Source organism: Halyomorpha halys, unplaced genomic scaffold, assembly GCF_000696795.3.
Source record: "Halyomorpha halys isolate HHAL.00 unplaced genomic scaffold, Hhal_1.1 Scaffold636.1, whole genome shotgun sequence".
NCBI lineage: Eukaryota > Metazoa > Arthropoda > Insecta > Hemiptera > Pentatomidae > Halyomorpha > Halyomorpha halys.
This window is the reverse complement of record NW_027112807.1, coordinates 549,051-556,764: the sequence shown is the minus strand read 5'-3', so window position 1 is coordinate 556,764 and position 7,714 is coordinate 549,051. Positions and strand designations below refer to the sequence as shown.

Genomic DNA, 7,714 nt, shown 5'->3' with positions numbered 1-7,714 from the left:
TTTTAAATAACTGAATAATCATTTAGTTCTAATAAGATTCTTGATAATTATATAGTATTTAAAAAATATATAATCAAAAAGGTAGGTAGGTATTAAAGAAATGAGGATATGAGTGGCTTAGAAGTAAATGGGAACATGTGACAATTTTGTTTTCGATGAGATTTTATTTCGTATCTATTTGTTTATTTACTCCGCACAATTTTGTCAATACTGGAGTGTAAATATGATATAGGCAGAGGAAGACATTAAAATAATATCGTATTAGCAAAATGGTTACTTTTCTCTCATCAAGTCTAACCTCCTCATGTAATACAAAGGAAATAAAAGTCTTTTTGACAGCAAGTGGGGATTATATCCACAATCCTTCAATTTGTCTAAACACATAATTAATAATAAAAATAGCTTACCTGCTAAGAGCTGAAGAGCTCCTGATATCCTGGTGGTGAGGGTGTGGACGACATCGCTGACACAGAAGGCACTGACGAGGCCCACGGCCACTAGCAGGGACAGCGCAGACCCGATGCCCACTAGCAGCGTGGATACCCGCCACCAGGTGCTGGGAATGTCCCACCATCTGTTCAACAAAATATGGATTCAATAAGTTATAATGTTTGAATGATATGATTAAAACATGGAGGTTAAAAAAGAACAAAATAAAAAAAATCTCGAGTCTTGCGTGTACAATTCCGCATTGCATGTTATCGTGGACTCAATGAACATCACTCTTCATCCCTTCATATTACACAAACAGGTTGTTCCATTATTTAACTATTTTCCTCGAGTCGTAGCTGAGATATGTGATCAATCTTTTTGGGGTTTTGTTGATTTTCTAATCATCTTCTGGGTACCTACTTGGTAAGTACTCATGAACAACGGCTTTGTTCCAAATCACGCTCAACTGCCAGATTTTTCCCCAATTGAAAGAAACTGGATGAACCCCAGGAAGGCTCCGAAACCGATAGGATTTACTCACAGATACAGTAACAGAAACAGAAATCTGCAACAGCTAATTATTAGAAGATGTATGTATATATAAGATATATAGAGGGTCACTCAGTAAAGAGTCCTTCTTACTAATAAATCGGAATATGGAAATGAATTATCTCGTATGTTTTTTTAAAATATGCCTGCAAATACTCAGTGATATTATAGTATTCGTTGTAAATCTATATATATGAAACATTGCTAGTATTTTAACATTTTTTTTTTTATTTTTGTTTGTCAATATTTCCTCAAAAATAAATTAGCATTTTTTGAGTAATAAACGTATGATAGGAAGAAGTAAATAAACTTTATTTTTAAATTAATAAAGAAAAATCTTATTAAACATTACTCCAATATTTTCGAAATACAATGAAATAAACTTTTTAAAAAAGTTATTAATCAATATATAGTCCAAATACAAACTGATTTCATAAATGATCTGGGAATTATAATGGATGAATTACATTTAAACAAAAAATATTCTTTTTTTAAACAAACAAATAAATAAAAACTTTTTTTCGATAGCAATACCTCCACTTACTATATATTTCTTATATAGGTAAATGAAAGTAACAAGAGGGTTTCAATTTCTTTTTAAATACAATTATAATTGCTATTGTATGTTTTAAATTTGTTTTATATAACATATAGTTAGGATGTATTTCTTAAACCGAAACATTTTTATGATGTTTGATAAAGTATTCTATTACTTTTGTCATTACTTATAATGGAAAACTTTAATGGACTGAGAATATTTCAGTTAAAGTGAGAGTAAAGGAGATTAAGAAAGTTGGTTCCGGCATAAAGTATTTTCAAAATCAGTGATGGAAAATTCAGATGATGAATGGAGTGTAACTTGGAAAAAATAGCAAAAATAATATATTGAAAATATAATGAAAAAAAAATACTGAGGAGTAGGTTGTTTTATTGATGATGTGCCAAACTAAAATGGAAAACTTATGGATTTGGATAAAATAGTTAAAGGCGTATACATTTGGCATTTTATAATTATAGTAGATTTTTTTCTATCCAAAATAATACATATTAATACATCATGCCATGTATACTTGTATAATCCAACTGAATAGAATTTTAACCCATATCATTTTTTCAGGTTAAATACTGGGATTCATGAAAGTTAAAGAGCGTCCTTGATAACTTAATTATTTCACAATAATTTAATTATAAATCTTATCGGCTTAAATTATATTCAATCATACATGAAAAAACACAATTCATTACAAAAAACAGAACTTAATATTTTTAAAATACTTATAAATATTTTTTAAGATTATTGATTAATACGTTAAGGATTATAATATATAATCCATATAATATAACATAATATATATTGAAAATGTAATGAAAAAATTCTGGTGGGCGGGTTGTTTTATTGGTGATGTGCCAAATTAAAACTTCTTTGAGAACTTCACAGCACCAAGTATTAATAAAATACATTGGCTTTTAAATCATTTTCCTGTTAAATACAGTACCCATTTACTGAATGATTAAAAAGCAAATCCATGTTCTAGGGATTTAATGAAAGAAGCCAGTCACTTTGATTACAATACCTAATGTCATGAAAATATGCATCAGTTTTTTTTTTCTCTACAAGCACAAGTTTTAGAGGAGGAAGGAGGGCGAAAGGGGCACATGGCGTGATTGCGGTGGACTACAAAATTTCATAAGGCCGGCAACCTGTGTTTATTTATTTTTGTATGGATAAAAGAAAAATCGTTTAAAATATGATGTGAAAATCACAATTGTTTGAGATTCCGGCATTATTTGTCAAGGCCTTTTCTGGAATTGTGGTCTAAGCCGAGTGGCAAATTGTGATGAAGTTACAAGTATTTCATTTTGTAAAAAAAAAGGCCTAGTGATTTTGAAAAAAAAACGTTAATAAGACTGATATCATATTTTAAAGACGTTTTAAATACTATTTTTTAATAGTACGGAACAGATTTGAACGTTTGTGAGCTTTTATTGTTACTAAGCCATCAGTTATAGCAACATGACATGGTGTGCTAAGGTATTAGGTAATTTATCTATATTAAACAGTAAGGGAGGGCCAAGGGGGTTACAACGAAATAAAATCTCTGAGATCAATATCTCAATGAATCTCTCTCAAATGAATCTCATATACTTTAAGCAGATGTTTAGGGACTCGGTCAGTAAAGAACACGAATAAGTCATTATGCATTTTTGGAAGATTCTAAGTCTCTTGGAACGATATAATTGACATATGAAGTATATAATTAAGATATAAATATATATTTCAATGGAAAAAATACACACTGTATCGATTAGGAAGCACTAATCTAATTTACAGCCACACGATGCTATCAATGTTTGCTGCAAAACGGGAGCGAAGATTCGCAAAAGATGGACTAGGTATTGGGTGCTTGTTGTTGGACACACGGCCACATGATACGCCCAACCATCGTGCGACCAGCGATGGAATATGTTCTTATCATCTTGTATCAGCGGCTTATGGGGTGGAACCAGGTTTTGTTACATAATCGTTAGAGTGCAGGAGTAAATTACTCCAATATAAGATTAGTAAAAATCTCTTGGTTTCAGACAAGGTTCCATTTTCCTACGGCCATTGTTACACTACCAAATCACAAATCCTTCTAATTTATCAATTTTATTCAAGGAATTATAATATCTTAGGGAGTGGGTTCATCTGCACATATAGAAGAGCCGAATCCTGATTTCGCACACGACCTAGAGAAGACAGAGCGGGATCGGCAGACATACAGGCAGACCGCTGCCTAACGATCTATCGACCAGAAGGAGTTCTAGTAATGACCAGAGAGGAAGACAAACGAGACAGCTATGTAAATGGAACAGCCCTCATCAGAAGGCTACCAAACATCGCTCCTGGTTCCCGCTAGGAATCGATATACCCGCTCCCAGTCGATTAACAATTTGCAGACATTCAAACATCAAACATGGAGATGATGCTAAACGTAAAAAAAGAGGCCTGCTTTCATATGAAGACGGTTGGTTATTAATGTCCATATTATTTTATTTTTTCAAAGAAATTTATTATAATATTGCTTTAACGATCATTTACTCAGTGAAAGTTTCCTTTCGGGGTGGAACTGTCAAGAAGAAAGTAGAGCAGTGTTGCAGTGTTCATTCCATACAGTGGCAGAAAACAACTTGTAGCTCTTGACATACAGCCATTTGGAATAATGATCATTAAAGCTATTACTCAATCTAGGGCTGTTGTAGGCGAAGTTGTTGTTATTGCGTAGCAGCCTCGAAAATGTAGCAACACCGGTTTGAATTCTGCCTGGGAGGGCCGACTTTTGTGACTGCTCATCTGAGTGAAAACTCGACCTTCCTGCTTCTGTTAGAACCGGGTGGTAGCTTGTTGGTTGATATGAGAAATGATCAGGTAGTAGATAAACAAAAGTAAAAGCTACTATCCAATCAAAATCAATGTCCATAAGGTTAAATACATTGAATAGAATCTATTCCATATTTAGAAATAAGTAAAGCACAATGTATGAAAATGAGGCTTTACTTCCCTATTGCCATTACCATGGATAAAGACCGACAGATCACTGCAAAGGCGTATGTATTTGGCAGCTAGCGTTGTTGTAGCTTCTATCACAATAACAACTATCACTATTGTATGACATCACATACACTGTCTTTTTGATAGTAGTATCAAACAGTTAACACCGCGTCGTCAATGGCTGAAACCTCCCATTGTTATATGCTGTTGCGTTTTAAATAATCATAATGGACCGCACTAGGTACGGATACTTTACCTTATAGATGAGAAACGTCTGGCCCTGAACCCCAGCTGCCTACATATCTTTCTTATCCACACTGATTGAAGTCCATGTATACTCATTATTTACATTTTAATTAATTTCATAAAAATGAACCGAAAATCCTACTGGGAAGGGTTTTAATCCATATTATTTTACCAAGTTACAAACTAGGAAGCATGACTATTAATGAGTGTCCTTTGTATTATCTTAATCTAATAATTATTGCGCAATAAATTAATTATAAATTTTATCGGCTTTTATTGGAATAAAACTTAATTCAATGATAAATGAAAAATAATCCAACACAAAAAAAACAGGAACTAAAATTTTAAAAGTACTTATAAATATTCAGTAAAGTTGTCACTCTAAAGTTTTATTTTATTTTAATTTCTTTTTTTCTCTTCATTTTGTTTCTTAAATTCAATTTCTTTTTTTTTTTTTTAATTGGAAGTTAAATTAGTTATTTTGATAAATCCTTAAATGTTATTGTTTTTGTTATTAACTTTATTTTTTTACCTTGCTTCCTCTTCCATTCCTGGCAATCCTCCGAGGCGCCTGAAAAGAAGATGGCCTCGTGACCTTATATTGTAAACTGTTTTTAGAGTTCTACTACTGGGTAGTTTCTCTACATCCTGTATCATATCATTATGTCATTATGATCAAATTTACTGGTTGTATTTTTTTATACAGTTGTAAATATCAACAAATAAATAAAATAAATAAAAAACTTTATTTTATCTTTAATTAAGAATTATTCTTTTAATTTATTTATTTTTTCTTAATTTTTTTTTATTTATAACACTGTACGTAGTTAGGTGTATCTTTTGTATGAGACTATACTACCCCATAATTAATTGTTAAAAAAAAAAAACCTACCTCTTACATTGACCACGTAAGGCCCACCAGGCCGATATGGTATTAAATAAATAAATTCAAAAAAAATATTCGTTTAGAATATTATTACGTTAAGGATTGTAGAAAAGTATAAAAAAAAAAAATAATTGATAGGGGAAGATAAATCTTCTTTTGGTGGACAGGACACATGATCATTACACCTGAGAAGGTATTAATACAGCATTATATCACTGTAACTTCTTCTTACGAGCTATTATGAAATAAATAGGAATCTGAAGAAATATTGATGAAAGACTAAGAAGGAAAAAATATGAGCCGAAGCTGATTCAATTATAGAAGAAGAAAGTGAATTTTATTTCGAGGCGTTGGGGAGAAGTGTCTGCCATCTTGAGCCGATCCAGGTCCGTTGTAATTGCCATCTGTCCCAGGGCGCTCTGAAAAAGCGGGCGCCCATTCACCCTCTGCCACCGCCCCGTCTGATTTATGTCATACAGAAGAACTGTCCAGCGTGCCCAGGAACAAAACATCAATACCTCCTACAACTGCTTTCCTACCGTTTAATTTAAGGAAAAAATTATTAATTGAAAAGTAAACGTGTTTTATGAAAAGAAGATGGTTGTGGGTACGGTCAGTAAATAACACAAATAAGTTAAGAAAACTTATTTAATAGTGCTCATATTTTGCCCAGAGTTTCTATCCTTCATCGCGGCTAAGAACAAATAGCAAGATAACAACCAATGAATTCAAAAAAATAAAAAAGAGGAAATATAAACACAATAATGCAAGCAAATAATTACACAGAATGAAAAATAATAAAAACTAAGCGATGAAAGAAATGAAAACTAAAACGTTTATATAAGCAATTAAACATGTAAGGAAAATAACATAATCAAGGAAATATAAGTTTTAAAGTTGTATAATAACAACAAGAAACAAAGAAATATGAATATATTAATTTAATTATGATTAAAATATTGGAGTTATGGAAAGAAATAATAAAATATATTTATTTTGACATATCAAAATTATGTTGATTTTGATAACACCAAAATTTTACATAAAGAATATAATTTTTGTATAAACAATTTATACAAAAGAAAAATACTTGAATCAATTTATGTATCAGAGAACACCAATTACACAGTTAATTTTAAAACAGATACTAAGAATTTAAACCAACATTATGCAGAGATTTTAACCAAAATAAATTTATAAAAATAATAGAGAAAATTGTTACTAGTTACAATTAAATTTAATAATGGAATTTTGAGAATTAGAATAAATACTAAATTGAAACAAAAAAACAATTAAAAATATATTAATTTTAAAACAAGGCAGACCAGTGTAAGTGGGAGGTTATAAATGGTTTGTTATATGGTGGTGTATTTTATATTGTTGATAATTTTATAGAGAAAAATAAATGTTAATGTTTTTAAATTTTAAATAAATAGGTAACTAGACTTAAGCTTAGTAAGCTTATTAATAATAAATGTGACTTTTTAATAATTGACTGTTGGAATAGGTTTTGAAATTAGAATAAACAAAATAACCTGGGCAGAATAGCCTGCAATAGAAATTGTGAATTAATGTGAGGAGGAGTTTAGTATTGAAGGTATGTTATATTATATAGTGAATAATGATTTGTTGTAAATGTTTAAAAATTCAGATATAATATACGCTGTTGAATATTTAGATGTCCTTGAAGATGGCTGGAATGGCCGAAACGTTAGACTAGTGAGAAATAAATTGTTGAGACAGAATTGGATACTGATTTTTGAGTTATTTAATAAATAATTACTTTGTCTCAAAAAAAAAAAAAAATTAAATAAAATATATGTAACTAATGGAATATGAAAGTATAATACTAGAATAAAGAAACAAAATATAAGGTTGAGTTACACAGTTATGACAATAATGTGGTGAATATAACTAATAACGTGGGAAGGAGAAATAAGAAGAGAATAGATAAGGAGAAGGGGATAAATGAAAGATAAGAAAAGAGAATAGACAAGAGAGACAGAGAGCACACCTACTAGTAGAAGATAGGAATTCTAAGTGAGCTCAGAGGCGCGTGTGGTAAGACA

At 30.8% G+C, this 7,714-nt stretch overlaps 1 long non-coding RNA gene across 1 annotated transcript in view; it reads right to left on the bottom strand.

Annotated features, from left to right (window-relative positions):
* Positions 1 to 412: 412 nt before the first annotated feature.
* The window catches only part of LOC136796548 (uncharacterized), a 277,079-nt gene continuing 269,777 nt past the window's right edge, over positions 413 to 7,714 (bottom strand). The window contains exon 3 of the long non-coding RNA XR_010844272.1: positions 413 to 574. This is a non-coding gene — a long non-coding RNA (uncharacterized lncRNA). The remainder of the gene's footprint in view (positions 575 to 7,714) is intronic.